The sequence below is a fragment of the Panthera onca genome, chromosome A1 (assembly GCF_046562875.1).
Source record: "Panthera onca isolate mPanOnc1 chromosome A1, mPanOnc1 haplotype 2, whole genome shotgun sequence".
Taxonomy (NCBI): Eukaryota; Metazoa; Chordata; class Mammalia; order Carnivora; family Felidae; genus Panthera; species Panthera onca.
Genome location: NC_138339.1, coordinates 77,655,131 through 77,680,683, shown reverse-complemented (window position 1 = coordinate 77,680,683; position 25,553 = coordinate 77,655,131). Strand labels below are relative to the sequence as shown.

At 37.1% G+C, this 25,553-nt stretch overlaps 1 long non-coding RNA gene across 1 annotated transcript in view; it reads left to right on the top strand.

The window, feature by feature from the left end:
- The window catches only part of LOC132675566 (uncharacterized), a 241,261-nt gene that overhangs the window by 48,480 nt on the left and 167,228 nt on the right, over window positions 1-25,553 (top strand). Inside the window, exons 2-3 of the long non-coding RNA XR_013555938.1 lie at window positions 8,800-9,717; window positions 12,897-13,048. This is a non-coding gene — a long non-coding RNA (uncharacterized LOC132675566). The remainder of the gene's footprint in view (window positions 1-8,799; window positions 9,718-12,896; window positions 13,049-25,553) is intronic.

The following is a 25,553-nucleotide window of genomic DNA, read 5'->3' as shown; positions in this document are numbered from 1 at the left end:
TTGAAATTTAATTACTCTTACATGTTTCCTCTTTTTTTTTTTTTTTTTTTGCTGTTGCCAGTTACACCTGCGGACATAGGTAGTAACTCCAGCCTCCAACTAAATCACACAAGCACATCACTCCAATATTGGGAATAGTCTGGATATTTCCTTATTGTCTAAACATAGGAGAAGAGGAAATTGAAGATAGGAAGAAATATTCAGCTAAATATTACAGATGAGTAGTAGTGGATGACATAGGGAGGTTAATTGTTTGATTCAAGTTCTCAGTTAGTCATTCTTCATTCAGAAAATAAAGCCATTCTTCCAATTCCCCAATGTTGAGACTTCTGTAGTCCCATAATAATTTCACTCTAAGATTTTACATTTTTCCTTTGTTTTTAGAAAACTACCAAATATTATCTTACATCTAGCTTTCTAAATAACTTTTGAGTCTCTATTAAAGTTTGTTCTTTCCTAAGTATACATCTGCCTAACTTCTTAGACACTTGAACATTTTGTAAACAATGCATAAAAAATATTTTTAGAGATTGCATTATACACAAAATTGTTAAAAATGTTCATACTCTCTTATGAGACTTCAGCACTGTGGTCAGAAAGTTAATGTGAAAATTCCAAGCTTATAAAATAAACATATATGCAAATAAGGAGATAAGAATAGATTTTAAAAATGTTTCATCTGACTCATAGGAGCTAAGTGAACCATGAAATGTGAAAATATGAAACAAATGAAACTGAGGACCAAATTCAACATGCTCTGCAACGAATAAGAGTTTTAGGGTGTTTTTGTGTGTGTTGTGTTTGTTTATATTTTTCATTTCTGTCTAGAATGTATCTTCAGTGATAGATGATGTGACAAAATAACTCTCTTATCTCAATGGTCTAAATCTTGAATAAATTAGATGTGGATAGTTATGAAAATTCCATGTGATGTGCTACTGCCCTGCTTCTCTTTGGCCCTTTTCTATGCCTTGGCTGTCAGTGTTCAATTCCCTCTTTCCCATTAGATGTGAAATTTTTGAGAGTAGGTACTATGTCTTAATCCATCTTTACATTTCCAGGTACATCTAGCACATGTTGGCTCACAATAGTCAGCAAATTGTTAAATGATTAAGTGACTTGGAAAAAAAAAGTAACCAGAAGACTTGAATGTTAATAAACCTTTAATAAAAATTACCTAACTTCAGATCTTGTCCTAAAAATCTTCTCCATCTACCCTACCACTCCTGTCCTTATTTTGATGAAATGTAAGGTCCACTGTAATGGAAGGGGAGAGAATATACATTTTGGCTTTGAAATTAAAGCAATCAAAAAAATAAGAGTATCTTTGAGGTAGAAATGATATTTTGAAATGGAGCTTTAAAGATGAATAGGATCCTGAAAGTACTTAGATTGGAAAAAAAAAAGGCAAAAGCAAAAATTTGACATCATAACATTAATGTGTAAAGCAATAGCAGGAGATGTATTTAATTGGAGCCTAGGGTAGGTATATGGGAATACCTGTGTAAATTTATACAACAGCCTTAAATGCCAGGCAGATGAGTCTCCCTTAATTTGCTGCAGACAAATTCAGTAAATTTTTAAAGGTCATCTTGTGATATATACCAGTTTCTTTTTATTTGATTGGATTCAATGTTCAGCCTATATGTAAATATTCTGAATACAGGTAGTTATTTCCTCATTTACTATGGAGCTAACAGTATCTGATCTTAAGTTTCCGGTGTAGGCATACTTTCCTGCCTTTTTAATCTTCTTTGTATACCCAAAAAACAAAGAATCCAGTGAAGAAATGGGCAGAAGACATGAATAGACACGTTTCCAAAGAAGACATCCAGATGGCGAACAGACACATGAAAAGATACTCAACATCACTCATTGTCAGAGAAATACAAATCAAAACCACTATGAGGTTCTACCTCACACCTGTCAGAATGGCTAAAATGAACAACTCAAGAAACAACAGATGTTGATGAGGATGCAAAAAGGGAATCCCTCCTGCAATATTAGTGGGAATGCAAACTGGTGCAGCCACTCTGGAAAATAGCATGAAGTTTACTCAAAAAATTAAAAATAGAACTATCTTACTACCTAGTAATTGGACTATGAGGCATTTGTCTAAAGGATGCAAAAATGCTGATTTGAGGGAAACATGCACCCCAATGTTTATAGCAGTGCTATCAACAGCCAACATATGGAAAAAGCCCAAATGTCCATCAACTAATGAATGGATAAAGAAGATGTGATTATCTATCTATTTATCTATCTATCTATCATCTATCTATCTATCTATCTAATCTATCTATCTACCTATCTGTCTTTCAATCTATAGATATATAGTGGAATATTACTCAGCGATCAAAAAGAATGAAATCTTGCCATTTGCAGCAACGTGGAGAGAACTAGAGTGTATTAAAAAAGCGAAATAAGTCAGAGAAAGACAAATATCATATGATTCCACTCATATGTGGAATTTAAGAACCACAACAGGTGAACATAGGGAAAGGGAAGGAAAAATAAGATAAAACAGAGGGAGGCAAGCCATAAGAGATTCTTAAATACAGAGAACAAACAGGGTTGCTGGAGGGGAGATGGGTGGGTAAATGGGCTAAATTGGTAGTGGCATTATGGAGGGCACTTGTTAGCATGAGCACTGGGTGTTACATTTAAGTAACGAATCTTTGGATTCTACTACTGAAATGAATATTACACTATATGTTAACTAGATTTTAAATAAATAAATTAAAAAAATCTTTTTTTTTTTAAAAACAGTGTTTATGAATGTACTTTTAAAGTGTATTTATTTATTTTGAGAGAGAAAGAGAGAGAAGGAGAGGGGCAGATAGGGAGAGAGAATCCCAAGCAGCCTGTGTACACTCAGGGCAGAACCCAACACGGGACTTGATCCTATAAACTGTAAGTTACAGAGATTCGAGCACCCAGTACTGAAGTATAGAGTGGTTCAAGTAGCTCTACAGATTCTTAGAATAAGGTGTGATATGCTCTTTTTAACTTCGTAGGCTCAGAGAAGCCAAGATCCAACTCTTAGGATTTGGAATAATCCCTTGGGTCATATTTTTATTTTATTTTATTTTATTTTATTTTATTTTATTTTATTTATATTTTGGAGTGTCAAATCTTTTTTATTATGCATTGCATCTTTCAAAAATCATCTTTGTTTACAGTTTCTGGGTTTTTAAAATTTATTTATTGTTTAATTTACATCCAAGTTAGTTAGCATATGGTGCAACAATGATTTCAGGAATAGATTCCTTAATGCCCTTACCCATTTAGACCATCCTGCCTCACACAACCCCTCCAGTAATCCTCTGTTTGTTCTCTATATTTAAGAGTCTTTTACGTTTTGCCTCCCTCCCTGTTTATATTATTTTTGCTTCCTTTCCCTTATGTTCATATGTTTTGTATCTTAAAGTCCTCATATGAATGAAGTCATATGATATTTGTCTTTCTCTGACTAATTTTGCTTAGCATAGTACCCTCCAGTTCCATCCACATAGTTGCAAATGGCAAGATTTCTTTCTTTTTGATTGCCAAGTAATACTCCATTGTATATATGTACCATCTCTTCTTTATTCATTCATCCATCGATGGACATTTCGGCTGTTTCCATACTTTGGCTATTGTTGATAGAGTTTATATAAACGTTGGGGTGCATGCGCCCCTTCAAAACAGCACCTCTGTGTCCCTTGGATAAATACCTAGTAGTGCATTTGCTGGGTCGTAGGGTAGTTCTATTTTTAATTTTTTGAGGACCCTCCATACTGTTTTCCAGAGTGGCTGCACCAGTTTGCATTGCCACCAGCAGTGCAAAAGAGATCCTCTTTCTCTGCATCCTCACCAACATCTGTTGTGGCCTGAGTTGTTAATGTTAGCCATTCTGACAGGTGTAAGGTGGTATCTCATTGTGGCTTTGATTTGTATTTCCCTGATGATGAGTGATGTTGAGCATTTTTTCATGTGTTGGTTAGCCATCTGGAGGTCTTCTTTGGAGAAATGTCTATTCATGTCTTCTGCCCATTTCTTCACTGGATTATTTGCTTTTTGGGCGTTGAGTTTGATAAGTTCTTTATACATTTTGGATGCTCACGCTTTATCTGATAGGTCATTTGCAAATATCTTCTGCCATTCTGTCGGTTGCCTTTTCGTTTTACTGATTGTTTCCTTCACTGTGCAGAAGCTTTTTATTTTGATGAGGTCCCAGTAGTTCATTTTTGCTGTTGTTTCCCTTGCCTCTGGAGACATGTTGAGTAAGAAGTTGCAGCGGCGAGGTCAAAGAGATTTTGCCTGCTTTCTCCTCGAGGGTTTGGAGTATCCAAATGTCTTACATTTAGGTCTTTCAGACATTTTGAGTTCATTTTTGTCTTTGGTGTAAGAAAGTGGTCCAGGTTCATTTCTCTGCATGTTGCTGTCCAGTTTTCTCAGCGCCACCTGCTGAAGAGACTGTCTTTATTCCACTAAATATTTTTTCCTGCTTTGTCAGAGATTAGTTGGCCATATGTCTGTGGATCCATTTCTGGGTTCTCTATTCTGTTCCATTGATCTGAGTTTCTGTTTTCATGCCAGTACCATATTGTCTTGATGATTACAGCTTTGTAATACGTCTTGAAGTCCAGGAGTGTGATGCCTGCAGCTTTGGTTTTCTTCTTCAAGATTGCTTTGGCTATTCAGGGTCTTTTTTGGTTCCACACAAATTTTAGGATTGTTTGTTCCAGTTCAGTGAAGAATGCTGGTGTTATTTGGATAGGTATCACATTGAATATGTAGATTGCTTTGGGTAGTATCAACATGTTAACAATATTTGTTCTTCTAATCCCTGAGCATGGAATAATTTTCCATTTTTTTGTGTGTCTTCAGTTTCTTTCATAAGTTTTCTATAGTTTCCAGTGTATAGATTTTTTGTGTCTTTGGTTAGGTTTGTTCCTCGTTATTTTGTGGGTTTTGGTGCAATTGTAAATGGGATTGATTCCTTGATTTCTCCTTCAGTTGCTTCACTATTGGCATATAGAAATACAACCGATTTCTGTGCACTGATTTTATATCCTGTGACTTTGCTGAATTCATGGGTCAGTTCTAACAGTTTTTTGGTGGAACCTTGGGTTTTCCATGATAGAGTATCTTGTCATCCACAAAGTGTGAAAGCTTGACTTCCTCCTGACTGATTTGGATGTCTTCTATTCCGTTGTGTTGTCTGATTGCTGAGGCTAAGACTTCCAATACTATGTTGAATAACAATGGTGAGAGTGGACATCCCTGTCTTGTTCCTGAACTTAGGGGGAAAGGGCTCAGTTTTTCCCCATGGAGGATGATATTAGTGATGGGTCTTTCACATATTGGTTTTATGCTCTTGAGGTATGATCCTTCTATCCCTACTTTCTTGGGGTTTTTTATCTAAATAGATGTTGTATTTTGTCAAATGCTCTCTCTGCATCTATTGAGAGGATCATGTGGTTCTCGTCCTTTCTTTTATTGATGTGATATGTCACATTGATTGTTTTGTGGATATTGAACCAGCCCTGCATCCCAGGTGTAAATCCCACTTGATCACGGTGAATAATTCTTTTATTGTATTGTTGGATCCTGTTGGCTAGTATCTTGTTGAGGATTTTTGCATCCATGGCCATCAGGGAAATTGGTCTATAGTTCTCCTTTTTAGTGGGGTCTTTGTCTGGTTTTGGAATAAAGGTAATGCTGACTTCGTAGAAAAAGTTTGGAAGTTTTGCTTCCATTTCTGTTTTTTGGAACAACTTCAAGAGAATAGGTGTTAACTCTTCTTTAAATGTTTGGTAGAATTCCCCTGGAAAGCCATCTGGCCCTGGACTCTTGTTTTTTGAGAGGTTTCTGATTACTGATTCAATTTCTTTACTGGTTATGGGTCTGTTCAAATTTTCTATTTCTTCCTGTTTCAGTTTTGGTAGCTTATATGTTTTTAGGAATTTCTCCACTTCTTCCAGATCACCCATTTTATTGGCATATCATTGCTCATAATAATCTCTTATTTTTGTTTGTAGTTCTGCAGTGTTGGTTGTGATCTCTCCTCTTTCATTTTTTTTTTTTTAATTTTTTAACGTTTATTTTTTGAGAGAGAAAGAGAGAGAGAGAGAGCGAGCACAAAGAGGAGAGGGAGACACAGAATCCCAAGCAGGCTCTAGGCTCTGAGCTGTCAGCATAGAGCCCGACGTGGGGCTTGAACTCACAAATTGTGAGATCATTAGCTGAACCAAAGTCTGTCACTTAACCTACTGAGCCACCCAGGCACCCCTCTCCTCTTTCATTCTTGATTTTATTTATTTGGGTCCTTTTCTTTTTGATCAAACAGGCTAGGGGTTTATCAATATTATTCATTTTTTCAAAGAACCAGCTCCTGGTTTTACTGATCTGTTCTCATAGTTTTTTTGCTTGTTTGTTTGTTTGTTTATTTGTTTTGATAGCCTTGATTTCTGGTCTAATCTTTATTATTTCCTGTCGTCTGCTGGTTTTGGGTTTTAGTTGCTGTTCTTTTTCAATCTCTTTGAAGTGTAAGGTTAAATTGTGTATCTTAGACCTTTCTTCCTTCTTTGGGAGAGGCCTGGATTCCTATATACTTTCTTCTTATGACTGATTGCCTTTGCTGCATCCCAAAGGCTTTGGACTATGGTGTTTTCATTGGCTTTGATGTACTTTTTAATTTTCTCTTTAACTTCTTAGTCCATTCATTCTTTAGTAGGATGGTCTTTAGTCTCCAAGTATTTGTTATCTTTCCACATTTTTTCTTGTGGTCGATTTTGAGTTTCATAGTGTTGTGGTCTGAAAATATGCACAGTATGATCTCTTTTTGTACTTGTTGAGGGCTGATTTGTTTCTCAGTATGTGATCTATTCTGGAGAATGTTCCATCTTCACTAGAGAATATTGTGCATTCTGCTGCTTTAGAATAAAAATATTCTGATATATCTGTTAAGTCCATCTGGTCAGTATATCATTCAAAGCCATTGTTTCCTTGTTGATTTTCTGTTTAGATGATCTGTCCATTGTTGTAAGTGGGGTGTTGAAGTCCCCTACTATTATCATATTATTATCAATGAGTTTATGCTTGTGATTGATTTATATATTTGGGTGCCATCACATTTGGAGCATAAATGTGTACAATGGTTAGGTCTTCTTGGTGGATAGTCCCCTTAATTTTGATACAGTGCCCTTTATCTCTTGCTACAGTCTTTATTTTAAAATCTAGATTTTCTGATATAAGTATAGCTGCTCCAGCTTTCTTTTGGAGACCATTAGCATGATAGATGTTTCCCATCCTCTTATTTTCAATATGAAGTTGTCTTTAGGTCTGAAATGGGTCTCTTGTAAACGGCATGTAGAGGGATCTTGTTTTCTTATCCATTCTGTTATTCTATGACTTTTGATTGGAGCTTTTAGACCATTGACATTTAGAGTGAGTACTGAAAGATAAGAATTTATTGCTATTATGTTTCCTGTAGAGTTGGAGTTTCTCGTAGAGTTCTCTGGTCCTTTCTAGTCTTTGTTGCTTTTGGTCTTTTAGTCTTTTTTATTTATTTATTTATTTTTTTATTTTTCATCTTTTCTCCCCTGAGATCCCCCCTTAAAATATCTTGCAGGGCTGGTTTAGTGGTCACAAACTCCTTTAATTTTTGTTTGTCTGGGAAACTTTTATCTCTCCTATTTTGAATGACAGGCTTACTGGATAAAGAATTCTTGGCTGCATATTTTTCCAATTCAGCACATTGAGTATGTCCTGCGACTCCTTTCTGGCTTGCCAAGTTTTTGTAGATACGTCTGCTGAGAACCTGACCTGTCTTCTCTTGTAGGTTAAGGACTTTTTTCCCTTGCTGCTTTCATGATTCTTTCTCTTCCTGAGTATCTTGTGAATTTGACTATGATATTCCTTGTTGATAGTTGGTTTTTGTTGAATCTAATGGGAGTCCTTCTGGATTTTGATGTCTGTGTCTTTTTCCAGTAGGAAAGTTTTCTGCTATAATTTGCTCACATAAATTTTCTATCCCCGTTTCTCTCTCTTTATCTTCCAGGACCCCTATGATTTTGATGTTATTCCTTTTTAATGAGTCACTGATTTCTCTGATTTTAATTTTGTGTTCTTTTGCCTTAGTCTCCCCCTTTTTTTCTGCTTCATTATTCTCCATAAGTTTGTCCTCTATGCTCTGCCTTATCCATCCTTGCCACCATGGCATCCATTCGAGATTGCAGCTCATTTATAGAAATTTTTTTTTTAATTTCATCCTGATTAGCTTTTACTTCTTTTAGCTCCACAGAAGGAGATTCTAGTCTGTTTTCAACTCCAACTTGTATTCTTATTATCGTGATTCTAAATTCTGATTCAGACATCTTGCTTGTGTCTGTGTTGATTAAGTCCCTGGCTGTCATTTCTTCCTGTTCTTTCTTTTGGGGTCTATTCATTAAACATTTTGGAGGAAGAAAATGAATTAATAATGTGAAAAAAATTAAAATTAAAAAATTAAAAACAACACAAAAATATCAAATAAAGGGGATGCTAGATCCTAGGTGTGTTTTGGTCTGGTTGTTGAAAGAAGCTTGATAAATTTGAGAAAAAAGGGAAAGATAAGAAAAAAAGAAAAAAGAAAAAAAGGAAAATGTTTGAATATTTGAAAACTGAATGCCATCGGATAGAATAAAATGAAATGATGACAGTAAAATAGAATTTCAATATTTACAAAACAGTAAAAACATATAGTAGAACAGAAAAAATCTTTTTAATAAAGATGGTAAATAAAAATAGATTTTTTTCTCTTTCTGTATTCAGGAATAAGAAAAAAAGAAAAGAGAAGAAAAGGAAAAATAAGAAATTGAATAAAAGGACCAGCAAATAGAATGAAGTTTGATTGAAATTACATCTGGTTTCCCTTAGAAGTCAAGCTATGAAGTACTTTATAGTCGTAAACTAAGCAGCTGGAGAGACGTGTTTGTCAAGGGCGCTGTTGACCCATTTGGGTGGGGTTTAGTGTAATGGCTCCACTCTCCACTAGATGGCGTTGATTAATTTACTGGGGTAGATTGCTGTGGTGTGTGTAGGTGTGTATGCGCATGCACCAGAGAGGTGAAAAATGGCATCATCCAGCTATCCAGTCTCTAGTTTTCGAACTCTGTGCCTCTCCACGACTGGCAATCAAGCACCCCTCCTTTGTCTCTGTCTTCCATCCACTCCCGGCTTCTACACTGTGACCAAGCCATCCGGCTGCCAGGCGGCACTTCCGTCCTGCGTTTTATCTGAAATGGAGCTGTGTTTCCCGACCCCTCACTTCTGAGGGACTGCGGCTTTGACCTACTCAGACCTTCTGGGGGAGGGTGTCGCTGAGCAATGGCTGGGTGCCTTCCTACACCCAGGAACTTTCGCAAGACCGTGCTGCTGCCAATGCCCAGAGACTGCGGCTGGGTGCCAGCCCACCCCAGAAAAAGTTCCTGCCATCTTGTAGCAGCAGCGTTTCAGGGTTTTTGGAAAAATCACAACACAAGTCTGTTGCCAGGTTTCACCCTTAACGTCCTTTTTCCAGCACTAGTGAATGTGGTAGTTCTCAGGGGTCTGCTGGGATCTTTTTCTGTGGAGTAGCTGCACAGCCTCTACCAAGTGTCCTCCCAGCAGGGGAACTGCCTCTCCCCGTGTAGCCTTTGGACCTCGCCGTCTGCTCCTGAGGATTCGCCCTTCCCACCAGAGCACCATCAGGTATCGAGCTGCGGAGTTTCAGAATCTGTGCTCCCTGTTTATAGAGTGTTAATGGAATTTAAACCCTCTCCTTTCTCCTTTCTCCCTTTTTAGTTCTGTCCCTGCGGCTGTTTCCACTTTTCCACTTTCTCTCAGCTGCATTCAGGCGGGGGATGCTTTCCTGTGCCCTCCCCCCATCTCTGTCCTCTCCACAAGCAAAACCAGCTCCCTGCCCTTCGTGGTTTCTTTCTCCCCCGTTCACCTCTCTGCGCTGCGTACTTGCCGAGTTCTGTGATTCGGGTTGTGCAGATTGTTGTGTTAACCTTCAAATCAGTTTTGTAAGTGTGCAGGATGGTTTAGTGTTGATCTGGCTGTATTTCAGGTATGAGAGAAGCAAAAAAACTTCCATTCTGTTTTGCCACCTTGGCCCCCTACAGTTTCCCCGTTGGGTCATATTTTAAACAAATCCCTTTCGGGGCGCCTGGGTAGCTTGGTCGGTTGAGTGTCCGACTTCGGCTCAGGTCATCATCTCACGGTCCGTGAGTTCGAGCCCCGCGTCAGGCTCTGTGCTGACAGCTCAAAGACTGGAGCCTGTTTCAGATTCTGTGTCTCCCTCTCTCTCTGCCACTCCCCTGTTCATGCTCTGTCTCTCTCTGTCTCAAAAATAAATAAACGTTAAAAAAAAAAAAATTAAACAAATCCCTTTCTTATATCTCTCCTCAAGATCACTAAATGAAGAACAAAAACTATTGGGTCCATTTCAAAGCACTCTAAAATGGAATTGAACTTAAGCTTTCTTCTCAAAAAAAAAAAATAATAATGAGCTAGATAGAATAAGGTCTTCCTTAAAACATCAGTCAGTACAATTGCTCTCAGTATTTTTTATGGGACATTTTTTTTTTTTTAAACACTGGTAGGGAGTTAAAATAAAGAAAGGTAGTTTTCCAGTCTCATGATCATATTGCTCTCATCACTTGTGTCTTTGTATCAAACTCTCCTCTTTCTTGGTCTGGGTAGTTTCTGCCTTTGACTACTTGGTGCCGATCCTCTAGCAAGGTCAGCTGCTGACCAAACAGCGTTAGCCATCGTCCCCACACTTTGACCATCAGCCCCTTCCCTCTTCTGACAGGTGAGCTTTCGTCTACCCCGCCGCCTGCATTTGCCAGGCAGGAAAAAAATGACTCTTCAGATATGACAGGCAGAGAAGCTGCCACTTATATTGAGTGCACTTTGAGTCCTTAGAGGAAAGCAAGGAGACTCCAGGTGAGGGGAAATCCTGCTTGTGGCTTTGCTGCTAACTTAGATGACTGTTTATCCCTCATCTTCATGGCTGTTGCCTTTTTCAAATAAACGGGTTTAAGAAAAATAGTGTGAGCTAGATCCTGAAGGTTAAAATATTTTTTCCTCATTGTAGCCTCTGTTTTCTTTTTCCCTATTAAATTTAAAACAAATTTACTATGAAGTGAAGTGGACTTCTGACAACACCCTGAAGTTTGAGTTGTTTATTATTATTATATTTTCTTCTGCATTAGTGCTAGCTCCTGTGTAACTATGCCTGCAGAGAAGGAGATACTACTCAAGCAAGCATTGTTATTATTCGAGGTTATAATATATCCCTTTTATGGGTTATTTTGCATTTCTCTCCCAAAGATAATAGCAATATAAGTTTGAAATATTTTTTTAGAAGAAGCTCCTATTTGCCGTACATGGTGAAAGGAAGAATTCTACTCGCACTGGTCACTCTGTTATATTTGCAGTCACATTCACTCAGCAACTTCATTGGAAGTTTGGCTTAGTTTACTGATATTTTCTCTTAATGATTTAAATGAGAATAATGGTGAGCATGAAATATGGCAGGAAATGTGGTTTGCGCTTACTGAGAGCAGTGTGAAATTCTGTTGCATTTCTGATATTTCCTTACCTGCTAGAGCATAGGACAAAGTATACCAGACTAAAAGGTGCAACAGGCCTGAGAATTAAGATAGTTCTGGCCCCTGTCTTTCCACTACCTTGCCCATGAGCACAGTCATTTCACTTCTTCACACTTGAGACTATCTATAACATAAATTGAGGGATCAGCTATTTCTAAAGCCTTTCTCAGAAATAAAAATATTGGGGTGCCCGGGTGGCTCAGTTGGTTAAGCATTTGACTCTTGGTTTCAGCTCAGGTCGTGATCTCACAGTTCATGAGTTCAGGCCCGCATCAGGGTCTGTGCTGACAGTGTGAAGGCTGCTTAGGATTCTCCCTCTCTACCCCTCTCTTTGCCCCTGCCCTGCTCATGCTCGCTCTCTCTCGCTCTCTCTCACTCTCTCTCTCTTTCTCAAATAAATAAACTTAAAATATTTTTTTAAATAAAAACAAAAAAAAAGAAATAAAAATATTGCCTAGCAGTGTCAAGCGTTTAAATTGTGACAGATCCTTGCTTGGGAAAAATGAATGTATGATTAAAAGGTTATCGGTTAAATAACTTCAACTATGATTTTCCATATCTCTAAAAAACAGAATCCTGTGTGGAAACGTAAATAAGATGAATTTGCCATAAATGTATGAATCATAGTTCTGGACATCAGCACTGTTTTTACATGAGATAGTTAAACTGAGTTGTCATCACCCCAATGTCAAGCCACCTGTCATATTAGTTCGTTGATGGGAGTGAAATATAGTGTGCTAGGTGAAAATAAAGGGAGTATAAACATTTGGAAAATAAATATAAATGTCACTGTGACTGGGCCATAGAGTGCCCAGATATTTGGACAGACATTATTCTGGTGTTTCTGTGAGGGTGTTGTTGGATGAGTTTCACATTTAAATTGATCGAGTAAAGGGGAGCCTCAGTGGCTCAGTCAGTTAAGTGTCTGACTCTTCATTTTGGCTTAGGTCATGAGCTCATGGTCACGGGATCGAGCCCCGCACTGGGCTCTGCACACAAAGTGCAAAACCTGCTTGGAATTCTCTCTCTCCTTTCTCTCTTCCCTTCTTTACTCATGCACTGTCTCTCAAAATAAATAAATAAACATTAGCTTGATTGAGTAGATTGCCCTCACTATAATGTAGGTGGACTGCACCCAATCTATTATTTGAATAGAATAAAAAGGTTGACCCCTCTCCAACTAAGAGAGCATGACTGCTTGACTGCCTTCAAAGTGAAACATCAGTTTTTTCCTGCCTTCAGACTCAAACTGAAATATTGTCTCTCAAGGTCTCGAGCCTGCTCTTCAGTCTGGAATTACACCATGGACTCTCCTGTTTCTCAGACCTTGTACTCAAGACTGGAATTATATCACTGGCTCTCCTAAGTCTCCAGTTTACTGAATCATCCTGAAGATGTTGGGACTTGACAGACATAATCATGTGAGTCAATTCCTTATAATAAATTTCTATTTATTCTAATATTTCCATATTTTAGAACATATTATGCATATTACATATGCATATATATGTGTATTGTATGTATATGTGTATTTAGATCCTATTGGTTCTGTTTCTCTGGAGAATCCTAATATAATGTTTGAAGATCATATATGCAGATAAAAAAGAAGACATTCATATATTTTCAAAACTCCTCTAGGGTATTAAGCCCAAAAGAGACAGACAGTGAATTGGTACTATTTGTTGTGGTTTTCCCTTGATTCCTTATGAGAAATTTTAGGCTTGCCTGATTCCTTCATAACCCAGGAATCAAATATCTAAGAAAGATAGCAAATTAGTCCTTCACACAGGCAATGTTGAGCCATTGTGTGGTCACTTTTCAACTTAGCTTTTGTGTTATGACAAAAGGACAATGAAGACTGATTATGCCATTATCCCTCATTGTGTGCCTTCAGGCTGGATGGCAATTTGGTACAACTGTGCATCTTGTCTTTAGAGTTTAATATCTGTCATGTGGCCTTACTGGGAAACACAACTGTGCATGTGAATGAAAGAGAGTCAGAGGATGTGAGTGGGAATATGTTTGTCGCTTCACTTTTAGAAATCCTGGAAGGTATTCTAAATTTATTGACTCTTCTCTGCCTTTTTCTGAAAGATATGGATAAATCAAGATAAGAAGATTAAGGGATAAGGAAGGAGTAGTCAGAAAAAAAGATATTTTGGTACATCTACTACAAAAAAAGCCGTGGAGTACATTTTCAATTGTTGGATAAGTAACATTGGACTATTCTTCATTGCTCCTATCCAGGAGGCTAAAAGGGCTGCAATTTTAAAGGAAATATTTTGGAGTACAATAATCCCCTACCTTCATAGAAAAGTTGTTCTCAAATTGCTATCAGTGGAACCCTTAACATTTTTGAAAAGGAAAAAAGTCATATTTTCTCACGTTAAATGGGTGACTCTAGAGCACAATCTAATCAGCAAATCACATCAACTAGTGGTTGTATGTTTTATGTCAAGAATGAAATGCTGAATACCTGTAATATTTTGCTGTCACAGCATTGACACAGAACAGTAGTAAATGAGCTCCTGACTTTAAATACAGAAGTAGTTAGTCTGGCATACTGATCTTTTAGAAGGGGACCCTAAACCACTGATGAATTAGAGATAAGAATTGACCCTTGGAAAACATAGAGACATATATTTATTATAATTTCAGAACCGTTATGCACCAAGAATTAACCACAGCTATAGCAGCTGTAGTATATGCCGCAGAATGAGAAAAGACAGTGGAAGGTCATGTGTACTCAGCACAAATGGTAGTCTCCCCAGTGTGAAGCAGTAACATCTAAGATAGCTTCTGCACCTGGCCAAGAGAGGGGTAAGAAAAATCCTCTGGGAATCTAGGTCCAAAAGGTCAAACTTCTTGTAATTAATATAAATAAATAAATCAGTCAGTCAATCAATTTGTTCTTCACTAAGGGGACTCTCCAGCCAGGCAAGTGGGATGTGATGCATCATTCTGGCAAATGTGACCCCAGCTGTCATGACAGCCCTTGGGCAGCTGCTGCACTTTGGAAAACATGCTGTGACACTGTCACCAGGAATTCAGTAAGTGCAGAAGTATTTCCTGGAAAATGTGGATGCACACAATTAAGTGCGAAGGAGCAGACTCAGCCCGAGAGCAACGTGCAAACCTGGAACTAATGACCATTTAGGTTAAAACATTGGACATAATGGCCAGTGTTAGACAGGTCACATGGTATGGCTTGTGAGCTGTGGCAGATCCTGGCACAGGAACCCATACATTCAATCAATAAATCCCTGTGCTTCTGAGACAGCCACCTGAGCTCTTCTATTTTCTTTCAGGACATCCTGCATGGTCCCATTTTGTAATCTGGGTTTCTTAAACTTCTTTCCTATCTAGCCTGTTAAAGAAGCAGTTAGGCATTTGCTGAGAACTTCTGAGCACAAAAATCAGTGAAAGGATATTCACATGGTTTCAAGGTATCACCACACATAGTATTTATCCATCACAAAGGGTGAAACTCAGATGCAATTCATGTAAATATTAGTGACACAATTTTACATAGTCTTACAAGCAATAAGACAACTCAGCACACTGACTTTATATTTGCAATGAGGTGATGCAACAAAAATTCCTATCATCATCTATGTAGTCTTCTTACCAAAAGGTTTAAAATTGAATTTAAACATGAGAAAACAGACAAATACAGATTGCTAAATATCTTATAATACAGTTAGTTCTAAACAATCAGACAAATCTAGAATGTAGGATATCCTATGTTGCAATTGGCCAAGACTTTTCAAAAATATCAATGTCATGAAAAAAAAGTAGAAGAATTCTTGCAGATTAAAGGAAAATAAAGAGACATGACAATCAGGTAAAATGCACAAACTTGTTTACCAGAATGGAAGAAAAAAAAGCTATAAAGACATTTGGGGGGGGTGATTGGTTATATTTGACTGTAGAAATTAGAAAATGATTTGAACAATGTTAAATTTATGGAGTATGAAACCAAAAATATGAAAAAGACCCAGAGGCAGTGCATTCAGGACACCATCATGAGAGTGAAGCCCTTAATGGCCACAGACTTTTCTCATGCAGAGAGCTTTCTGATCAGTCTCTGCTATTATTAGAATAGTTTCTCCTGCCACCAGGTAAAGGGATCATCTGGGAGTTTTCTCGCAGAGAGAAAAGGACCAGATTCAGGTTACTTGGACCCTGCGACTTACACAATTTTGAGAGCCCTTTTAAACACAAGGATATAAAATAATGAATACACAATTAGGTAAAACATTAAGTATTTACTTAGGGGGCACCTGGGTGGCTCAGTCGGTTAAGCATCTGACTCTTGATTTCAGCTCAAGTTATTATCTCAGGGTTCGTGAGTTCGAGCTCCACGTCAGGCTCTGTACTGACAGCATGGAGCCTGCTTAGAATTCTCTCTCCCTCTCTTTGCCCCCACTCTCTCTCTTTCAAAGTAAATAAATTAAAAAAAAAATTTAGGGGCGCCTGGGTGGCGCAGTCGGTTAAGCATCCGACTTCAGCCAGGTCACGATCTCGCGGTCCGTGAGTTCGAGCCCCGCGTCAGGCTCTGGGCTGATGGCTCGGAGCCTGGAGCCTGTTTCCGATTCTGTATCTCCCTCTCTCTCTGCCCCTCCCCCGTTCATGCTCTGTCTCTCTCTGTCCCAAAAATAAATAAAAAACGTTGAAAAAAAAATTTAAAAAAAAAAAAAAAAATTTAATATTTACTTAGAATGAGAAGCAAAATCTTTAAAGTTACAAACTAAAACAAATAAAATACACCCATTTTCCTAAATATTACCTTGAAATGGATCCCGTAAGAAAATTTTTCATGAGTGCACTAAGGAACAACACCTAAGGGAGGCAGGGCTGCGGGGAGAGAGGGGGACGGTCTGGAGTGTGGTTCAGCTATAACAGAAGCCACAGCAGGCACCACCAGAGCTCTGAAACTGGAATGGCCTTTCAGCATTGTCCCCTTGTCAGGCAAGAGGTAATGTAGCCAGGCCTTTGTACCTTACTGGTTTTAGATGTTGGGTGCCCCTTGGACAGGGCAGCTCCCTTCAGGCAGAGCAATTCTAGTAGATGCTGCCTCTGTGAGCAAACAGTAACCACTAACCCCAGCAGTAGGAAATATGAGGGCTTCTGTTCCACAAGAGGGATCTGGGGATTGTACCTCCATATACTCTACAACCCAAAACAACACAAAATTCGGAGCAGAAACAAATATATATTTTTTATTAATTAATTGTCTAGATTTTATAATACAATATTTTCCTTTATTTTTAGGTTACACACTTTTTGATTTCTTTATTTGCCAACAATGTGTAATATTTTTTTCCCCTTAGAGACAAGAAGAAGATAATTTTGTCTTACTTTTAGGAGAGCTGTTCAACATTATAGCTTCGCTACTTAAATATTTTTCTTGTAATTTGGAAAATTATTTGAGAATTTGGACACATCTATCAAGTTTCTTTCATATATGAACTCAAAGATTTCAGATATTTAGAGATGTCTTAGGCACTGACTAAGATTAAATGCTGTTTGTAATGATGATGCTCATTCATCACTCAGTATTCAAATATTACTTTTAGTGAGGTTTAGGAATTTTTAAAAAAAAATATTTATTCATTTTGAGAGCAAGACAGCATGAGTGAGGGAGGGACAGAGAGAGAGGAAGAGAGAGAATACCCAGCAGTCTCCATGCTTCCAGCACAGAGCCTAACATGGGACTCAAACCCACGAAACCATGAGATCATAACCACCCCAGGTGAGCAAAGGGTTATGAATTTTATGTTGGGCCCTACACCTACATTCAGAACATAAAGGAATAGGCACACTGGTGGTAGTAATATTCTGGAAGCTATTTTGACACTGCGATGAGCAATAACTTAACTATAGATGGAAATGACTACAAAGCACAGGTATAGACATCTCACTAAACACTAATTAAATTTATCTTAATTGCATCTCCATAATGTCTGCGGTTACTCAGAGGCAGCCCATGCATAGGGGCTGGTATAAGTGACAGCTCCAAAGCTGAAGCCTCATTAGTTTCAAGGTAAATCGGCTTCTATCCCCAGGTTCATAACTTTCTGAGATTTCTGTCTCTTCATTATTCCTCTACCTCATGATGCTCGCCACTGCCCTTCACACACAGCCTACACAGTAAACAAACTACCAAAGTGCAACAGAACCTTGCCATTACAAACTTAGTGATGGTAAGTGAAATGTGAAAATGTAAAGTTTCCCAGATCCCGGGGCGCCTGGGTGGCGCAGTCGGTTAAGCGTCCGACTTCAGCCAGGTCACGATCTCGCGGTCCGTGAGTTCGAGCCCCGCGTCAGGCTCTGGGCTGATGGCTCGGAGCCTGGAGCCTGTTTCCGATTCTGTGTCTCCTTCTCTCTCTGCCCCTCCCCCGTTCATGCTCTGTCTCTCTCTGTCCCAAAAATAAATAAAAAACGTTGAAAGTTTCCCAGATCCCCATGACGCTAGCTAAAGCGTTACACAGTTTCCATTAGGTACTTCCTTGGCCATCTGTCCAGCCCCTCCTATATACCCAAGTTCCTTTCTTGTGAACTTTTCATTTAGGTCACAATTACACTTTCCCTCCAGGGCTATTGCTATTTCTCTGGATTCAGCTATTATCTAAGAAAGCACTGCCTATCTCATTTCTCCATAAGTTCCTCTGGGTTTTCCAATGAAATTGTTTTTTCAAAGCCACCTGAAATCTCACTGCATACCATCTTCTACACTTGTGGCAGAATTCTCCAAACTACCTGTTTTACCTTTCAAGGTACACCGAATCCGCTGCTCGGCCCCCTTAAGTGTTACCTGCATACACACATGATCTTTCTTTTTAGTCAGTTATCCAAGAAGTCCCAAACACTTTTAGAACTTAGATTCTAATGTCCATTAAATATAAATTTAATAACACATAAGAATCAATCACCAAGATTCCAAGGGGGAATCCAAAGTTGCTATAAGCAAAGAGATATGACTGTGACATCCATGCTTTTAAGTTTTGTTGACATCACTTTTAGAATTACATTTAAAATCAGATGGCTTTAAGAAATTTAATAAGTTACATCTCTGACAGAGAATAAAAAAATTACTTTATTCAAGATTCATCAAACTTGAATTCTGTATCAGATACTCACTATAATGACAATTTCAATGGTAATGTTTGCCAGGATACAGGTGTTTGAAGCATTTCTTTTGCTCACTTACAGTAGGATCTTATATGACAACGTGTTTTTTTTTTTTTTAATGTTCATTTATTTTTGAGAGAGACAGAGACAGAGGGTGAGCAGTGGCAGAGAGAGAGGGACACATAGAATCCAAAGTGGGCTCCAGGCTCTGAGCTGTCAGCCCAGAGCCTGACATGAAGCTCGAACCCATGAACCATGAGATCATGACCTGAACCAGTCAAATGCTTAATTGCCTCAGGCACCCAGGCGCCCTGACAAGTTTTTAACATATCTTTCCTTTTGAGTCAACAAATATGGTTACGGCAAGATTTTTGTTTTAACTTTTTTGAAGTTTATTTATTTTGGAGGGGGGGAGGGGGAATGGGTAGAGAAAGAGAGAGAGAAAGAATCCCAAGGAGGCTCTGCAATGTCAGTGCAGAGCCTGAGGCAGGGCTCAAACTCATGAACCTCAAGACCATGACCTGAGCCGAAAGCAAGAGTTGGATGTTTAACCCACTGAGCCACCCAGGTGACTCTAGGGTGAGATTATTAATGGGCAAGGTTAATTGACTCATTCCTTCCTCCTCTTGCATTCTCTTTGGTTGCTAATTTCTTACATAATTCCATTTCACTACCTTCTCACATCCCTCAAATGTAAGTATCAGAAAACTGGATATAGGTTATTTTCAGTGAAGGGCCTTTAGCCCTGAAATTCCTTTCTTTGTTTGACAATGTGAGGTCTCCCATTTTGCCCAGCTTTCTTAAGGGTACATGCAATGACTATACTTTTTATTTGGCCACTAGATACAAGTATGCAACTGATAGAAAACAGGTTTGTAAAAGTGTATTTCACACTATTTTAATAAGAATTGTAATTTTCTGGATTAATTTTAGCTTTAAGACTTTTATGCTGGATCAGTTTGAGGGAGAGATGAAAATTTGAAAATCAAAAAAATATATATATAATCTGGTTGTCTTGCTATTTTGAATCCTTCCATCACATATCAGCATCATTGATATGAGATATTCCTTCAGCCCTGTATTTTATTTTTTTATTGGTGATAGGCACTTTATTTTATTATTTTTAAGTTTTTAGTTTAATTCCAGTTAACATACAGTCAAAATTAGTGTACAATATAGTGATTTTCAATTAGTGTACAATATAGTGATTTTCAGCCCTGTACTTAAAAAAAAAAAAAAAAGTTTTCATTAATGTATTTGGAGGGGAGGGGTTGGTTTAGGAAATTTAATACTATATTCATAAAAAAAGAGTTTTAGAATTGTAGTTGCTGCAATGATAAGCCCTATAGCAAATTGAAAAGTCCTTCAAAAGTCATATAAGTTAATTATTAAGTTACTAAGTTAATAATTGATAATTAAAGTCAATTAATTGCTGTTTCTTCTATTCTCTCCTCACCTTACCCCAGATCTCCATATGGTGACAATTAAGCTGTCATTTAAAATCCTTAGGATAAACCCAAAGTGGCAGGAAAATTGCTATTTGGCTATGTTTACCCAGGGGGAGGAGAAGAGAGAGAGGAGGGAACTGCTAGACCCAGTGCCTCTCACTAAGATTCGTCAAGGGCAAGGACTTTTAATGGACTCCAGTGTTTACTCTGTCTCTTTCTCAGAATTCAGTCTACTGACTCTCCTACCTCTTAACTTCAGAGAGAAAGCAAGGAGTCTTCCCTTTGAGAGCTTTGCAGTTAAAAGTCACTTTATGGAGAAGCTATCGGATAAGAGATTTTAGTTTCAAAGGCAGAAAAAAGTGTGTCTTTGTTCATCAGTATCTTTAATATTGGGTCACTTTTCCTTGTAACCAGAGTTTACATGATTTGGCTAATGGTAGGCTGGTAAGTTTGTGCCAACTGGACTTTCCACAGTAGAATCCCTTTCTCTCTTTCCAGCAAAAAGTCCTAGTTAGTAGTGTTTATAGATTTCTATAGTGTAAATATTCTCACTGTGGCTGATTTAGAGCCATCATGTGATACTATAAACTGGAATTAGGAAGAGGTGGGCACAATCAGCTCTCCCCTGGCAGCGTAGGTTATACAGGGTTTAGCCCTTGAGGGAAAAGAAGAGTAGAAGCCCCTTAGATCTTCCTACAGCTTAGACCAAAGGAATCTTTCTACTATGTAGTCTTGTGATGATAATTGAGACTTTTACTATAGACATCTTATCAGAAATTGATATCCATACAAGCAAAGGAAATGCACCTTCTAATAAGTTAAACTATAAGGTTCAGTCAAATCATTTCATGAAACTTGTCTATTTAGTAGTCTTCAAATTCTCATTGTGGTTCAATAGAAAGAATGTATTGTTTAGTTGAAAGGGAAGATATATTTAGTATGATTTGGGGAAAGTTTCACTGCCATGTGAGAAGATGCCTTCCAAAAGAAAAAGTATTTTTCTTTTTCCTTCCCAACTTCTTCACTGTTTCACTAAATGCTTTAGTTAATTATAGTCACCTTGCTTAAAGCTTTATGTCGTAGACCTAAAGAGATGGGAAGAGATGATGAGGTAATGTTCAGTGAAATTTCAAAAATGCTACAACTATTATATTTCTGCTATTTTGTTTTATTCTTGACCATTATAGTATATTATTCTGCCCAATAATTTCACAGAGATGTTAAATGACTTCCCTCAAGTTACACAATCATTATTAAAGCTTAGGGATAGAACACAGATCTTTCAACTTCCATCTTAGGTTGCCTGCCTTGCTTAACACTTTCTTTTTAAAATATTAAAATAGGGGCGCCTGGGTGGCTCAGTCGGTTAAGCGGCCGACTTCGGCTCAGGTCACGATCTCGCGGTCCGTGAGTTCGAGCCCCGCGTCGGGCTCTGTGCTGACAGCTCGGAGCCTGGAGCCTGTTTCAGATTCTGTGTCTCCCTCTCTCTCTGCCCCTCCCCTGTTCATGCTCTGTCTCTCTCTGTCTCAAAAATAAATAAACGTTAAAAAAAAAAAAAATAAAAAAAAAAAATAAAATATTAAAATAAAATTTTAATATTCTGTGTATTTGAGTGCTCTCTAAACTGAACTTCTCTAATTTATCTGGGGTCTTAAGTCATTATTGGGTTTTGGGCCTGTCTTTGTCACCTCTGCTATGCCAGTTCCTATTAGAAACTTTACACTAATTTTGGTGGCGCATATACTATTGCTAGATGATTATAAGGTACATCAAAGAAAATGGTAGATGCAATTTGTTTTAATTAAGAAGAAAACTAAAATCATTTTTTTCTTATTAAAATGAAAATAAATGTTATAGTTATATATATATATATATATATATATATATATATATATATATATAGTCAATTCTTTTCTTTCCAGACTGGTAATCACTACTACTGTCCTATTTAGCAATTTCTATTAATTATTAAGGTAGCAAAAATCAATAGATTAGCTGTATTTAATTTACCTTTATTTTTGCAAGTATCCTGCTAGCCTTCATGACATTGCATATGAGCATATTATGTGGATTGGGTAATTACAAACTTTAAAAATTACTCACTCAATAGCTTCTAATGATGTCTTTAGTGCTATTATAATCAACTGTATCATATCCTTGGTGACTTTAATTTTAGGGTTGCTATTTCACAATTTCTTAGATTATTTTATGGCAGAAAATAGTTGTAAAAATTCTAGCAGAGTTTTTCAAAAGTAATGTTAAAATTTGGCAGAACAAAAATTACTACTAAGGTCATGATATCATAATTGCAATATCTGATTCCAAAAGTTATATTTATGTGTTTTCTAAAAATTTGTTTTTCTCTCTCTTTTTTCCTTTCTGCCTCTGTATCTCCCGCTCTCTCTCTCTCTCTCTCCCTGTCTCTCTCTCTCTCTCAATCATGAAACAAATATCAGATTTTAAAAGTTGTTGAAATCTTTCAGGTAAGTTTTTTATGGCATAAATAATTAATATTTTAGTGATTATAAAGATATGAGAGTATAGTATACATTCTTTTTCCTCTTCTAGTTTTCATTTCTTTTTTCCAATTCTAAGACAAGCTTCCATAGGCATTAATTCTTTGGCATATGTGTCAAAGACATTTTCTATTCTGAATTGGTACCATCAAAATATAGCTACAGTGAAGACCATTTTAGCCTGACATCTGGACATCATGGTCCTCCTTTTCAGAAGAGTGCTATTTGATATATAATGCTCATGTCCAGTAGAAAAGACTTTGAGGTCTCTTAATAACATCACCGTATATTTCATAGTACATTTACGTTTTCCACTGAGCTTCATATCCTCTATTAACCCATCAAAGAAACAATTTAAGGTAGAGAGAATAAATATTTTTCTGAATATTTTATAACGACACTGAGCAAGAGAAGGTAAAACTGAACTATAGAAAACTGCAAGCAATCCAGAAAATAATTAGGCAAAAGGTACAAACTTTCAGCTAAATGTATGAATACATTTTTAGAATTTTTAGGGTATTTAGAATGTTTATTTTTCTTTAAATTTTAAATTTTTTAATTTGAGTATAGTTGATACACAATGTTACATTAGTTTCAGGTGTGCGATATAGTGAATCAGCTTCTCTGTGCATTATGCTGTGCTCTCAACAAGTGTAGTTACCATCTGTCACCATACAACTCTAGTACAGTATCACTGACTATATTCCCTCTGTTGTGCCTTTTACACCTGTGACTTATCATCCCGTAACTGGGAGCATAGATCTCCCATTCCCTTTACTCATTTTGTCCATACTCTTACCTCTCTCCATCTGGTAACCATTCATAGTCCATATTTATAGATCTGATTCTGTTTTTGTTGCTGTTGTTGTTGTTGTTAGTTCATTTATTTTGGTTTTTAGAATCCACATACAATGTGAAATCATAGGATATTTGTCTTTCTCAGTCTGACTTATTTCACTTAGCATAATACCCGCCATATCCATCCATGTTGTCACAATTGGCAGAATCCTTTTTTATGGCTGCATTATATTCGTGTGTGTGTGTGTGTGTGTGTGTGTGTGTGCGTGCGCACGCTATTTCTCCCTTATCCATTCGCCTATTGATGGTCACTTAGGTTGCTTTGTATTTTGGTTCTTGTAAATAATGCTGTAATAAACATGGGGCATATATATATTTTTTGATTTAGTATTTTTATTTTCTTTGGGTAAATACCCAGTAGTAGAATTATAGATCTATGGTATTTCTATTTTTAATTTTGGGGGGAGCATCAATACTGTTTTCCACAGTGTCTATGCTATTTTACATTCCCACCAACAGCACCCAAGGATTACTTTTCCTCCACATCATCACCATCACTTGTTTTTTCTTGTCCTATTGATTTTAGCCATTCTGACAGGTATAAAGTGATATCTTATGGTTTTTATTTGCATTTCCTTGATGATTAAGAATGTTGAGCTTTTTCTCATGTGTCTGTTGACCATATGTATGCCTTCTTTGGAAAAAAAAAATGTCTATTCAGGTCCTCTGCCCATTTTTTAATAGGATTCTTCGGTTGTTTGATGATGAGTTGTATAATTTTTTATGTATTTTGGGTATCAACCCCTTATCACATGTATCATTTATAAATCTCTTCTTGCATTCAGAAGGTTGCCCTCTTATTTTGTTGATAGTTTTCTTCACTGTTCCTTTTTATTTTGTTGTAGCCCTAATAGTTTATTTTTGTTTCTGTTTCCTTTGCCTTAGGAGATATATCTAGGAACGATTGCCTAGACTCTCTTCCAGGATTTTTATGGTTTTAGGTCTTACATTTAAGTATTTAATTTAAAATTGATAGTGTTTCTACACAGTAATAATGAAGAAGCAGAGAGAAATTAAGACAACAATTCCATTTATAATTGCACTAGAAGGAAAAATAAAGTACCTCAGAATAAACTTAACTAAGGAGGTGAAAGGCTTGTAAAAGATTCTGAAAACTATAAACATTGATGAAAGAAATTGAACATGACACAAAGAGATGGGAAGATATTCCATGCTCATGGATTGGAAGAATTAGTATTGTTAAATGTCCATACTACCCCCAGCAATCTACAGATTTAATGTAATCCTTATCAAAATATCAACAGCATTTTTCGTAAAACTAGAACAAACAATCCTAAAATTTGTATGGAACCACAGAAAACTCTGAAGAGCCAAAGTAATCTTGAGAAATAAAAATACAGCTGTAGGTATCACAATTCCAGATTTCAGGGTATACTACAAAGCTGCAGTAATCAAAACAATACGATATTTGGCACAAAAATAGACACATAGATCAATGGAACAGAATAGAAATTCCAGAAACAAACCCATGTTTAGATGGTCAATTAATCTATGACAAAGGAGGCAAAAATTCACAATGGGGAAAATTTATTCTCGTCAATAAATGGTGTTGGGAAAGTGGACAACTATATGCAAAAGCTACATATAAGTAGACCACTTTTCACACCATACACAAAAATAAACTCAAAGCATTTAGAATGTTTAAATCACTATTCTATTGACTTCATTAGATAAAATCTATATTTATAAGACTTATTTTAAATTGTATTGAAGGAGTCATATGTGAAAATAGTGGAGTAAGACACTCTGAAACTTCTCTCTTCCATGAAAGTAATATGGAAACGAAAAATTGTTAGAATGATTTTTTTTTTTCAGAATTGTGGCTATTTACTGAAGGTTTATTTTTTGAACTCTATTCTGTTTTTTTGAACTTTCTATCTTGAGCTAGTAGCCTACGATTTAGTTATTGTAGTGCTAGGGTACATTTTAGTTAACTAGATTGGCATATC